Source organism: Diplotaxodon limnothrissa, linkage group LG9 (assembly GCF_057381915.1).
Source record: "Diplotaxodon limnothrissa isolate DT_005_m linkage group LG9, D_limnothrissa_male_GT1.1, whole genome shotgun sequence".
NCBI classification, from domain to species: Eukaryota; Metazoa; Chordata; class Actinopteri; order Cichliformes; family Cichlidae; genus Diplotaxodon; species Diplotaxodon limnothrissa.
Window position 1 is genome coordinate 23,153,570 of NC_140604.1, and position 2,335 is coordinate 23,155,904.

Genomic DNA, 2,335 nt, shown 5'->3' on the forward strand with positions numbered 1-2,335 from the left:
ATGGGCCACTGCTTTAATTAAACCCTTGGAGACTGCTGGCTGCATGGGAACAAGGGCCAAATGAGTTGCTGGGTCATATGCATGCGTTCTGCCACATGAATAATACAAAGCACTGCAGGCTCATTCAAAATAATCTGAGAGCGCTGCTCTTTTCAGGGCTCTGCTCACAGGACAGGAAAATCCAGGGTGTTTTGTCTCTGCTCATAGCATAGGAAAGAAACACTGCAGCTTAGACGTCTTGGAATTGTAATAGAGAAAAACTCGCAATATATGCTGACGGTACATATAAAGATAAAATGAATACATGCAATGTGTAATGGTCAATCATAGCGACAAAACTTTACAAAATTATCATTTGGCGCTGCATTTGCACTCAGGTCAGCCGAGATTTTTAGTGTGTTTCAAATCACAGTTTGGGTTTTGGGTCAGTCTTACTGTCACAAACCCACTGAAAGCTACCGGACCAGCACCAGACAACAATTAGGTGGCAGGCACTGTGGAGCAATTACCTGCTAAACAGCCAAACATTCCCCCGAGGGGTTTGTGGACAGGGTAGAGCTAGAAGGAGAGTGAATATCTTATTTAAATTTGCCAAGTAGCCCGAGACACACGAGCTCAACTTACCCCGGCTCATTATAGGCGGTAATATGTCATATATTTAGCCTACATGGGTTTTTAAAAAATACTTCCAGTGGAAAGCTTTCAGATGTTTTCTTTCACTCTTTTGTAGCCAGTTGTTTTATGCTAAGAAGACTGTGAGTGACAAACCACGATTAAAAGTCATTCATTAAAGAATCAAATAAACAGAAACGGGTCGCTCTTTTTTCATCATCTAAAACGTCTGTGTACATATTGACTGCTGTGGGTGTTCGGAGTCATTTCCACACATTTAGTGCAAACAATGCACCTGCTTAAATTAGAGCTTTCGTGTGTATTGGTATTTTCAGTTTACTTGCTTGTGGGTGTTATTTGTACTTTTTTCCTACCTACTTGTCTTATTTAATGTGTGCTTGATTTTCTGAGTAAGGATCAGTTCTGCACTGATGACCACAAAGACTCATGGGACTGTTTGGATCATTAATAGACCTTTTTCGCAGCAGACATTTTGACATTAAATGGCAGGTAAACACAGCTGCTGCTAATGACAGCACCATAGCTTCTGCTTTATTTAGGTGCAGGGCTTTAATTAAGATAATTAGTGACACCTGCGCTCACCTGCGTTATATCAACAAGACTGCTGTGGGAAAAAGTAGCTGTGCTTTTTATTCCACTTACAGCGAGTTATGTTCACGCTTCGATTGTCATGAATGTCTGAGCTTTGGCTTGCAGCTTCTGACCATCGTTCAGAGCTGTTCAAATGTTAAAGTGGATTTTTATATCTTGTTTTCTGTTATATACAAATACAGTGGCTTATATTAAACAGGTTTCACCTCAGTAGCTGTAAAGAGACATGAAGGGAGCTAAAATGACTTGTTTCAGGCAGTGGATGAACTGATGGACTGCCTGAAGCTGAACACAAACTACTTTAATAGAGTCTAAGAATAAAAGTATGGAGCATACGGTTCCCTTTCCAAGCAGTCCTGTTGTAGTTGTGCAGTACGGGGGCCTTTTCTTATAGGAAATATGCATCCGTCCTCTTCCACTTATCCAGTTTAGTGTCATGGGTGGGCTGGAGCCTATCAGCTGTCATAGGGTGAAGGGCAGGGTACACCCTGGACAGGTCACCAATCTGTCACAGGGCTAACACAGAGAGACAGACAACCGTTGACGCTCAGTATCACACCTAGAGCCAATTTAGAGTCACCAATTAACCAGCGTACGTGTCTGGTGGGAAGTAGCCACACAGAGCTCACATGGACGCGAGGGAAACTCCACACTCTTCTTCTCAGTGGCTCATCTGCCTCCATCTCACCCAAACCCTTGTGTCCTCTTCTGTCACACCAACCATCTGCATATAGTTGTCTTCTTCCACTGGTGCTTGTTATTGTCGGCCTCAACAGAATTCATATGAAAATCTTATTGATGAGCCAAATGCTTGATTTGGCACAGATTTCCCTTCATGGGGCAGTCCTCCTCATTTATCCAAGATTGAGACCAGCACTTGGACTACACCGGCTGAGTGTATGTTAGCTGTTTTGCAGACCTAAAATAAAAAAGCAAATCTAACTCATCATCTTAGCCGTACCGTTCCCAATATTTCTGATTATAATACTACACCTCACAGAGCTGAAAGTTGTGCGTCTACAACATGTAAGCCTTTTCTTAATTAACTGATCAGATCAGTACTGGCAATTAGCGAAGATCTTCCTGCGATAATAGTGATACAGAAGGATAA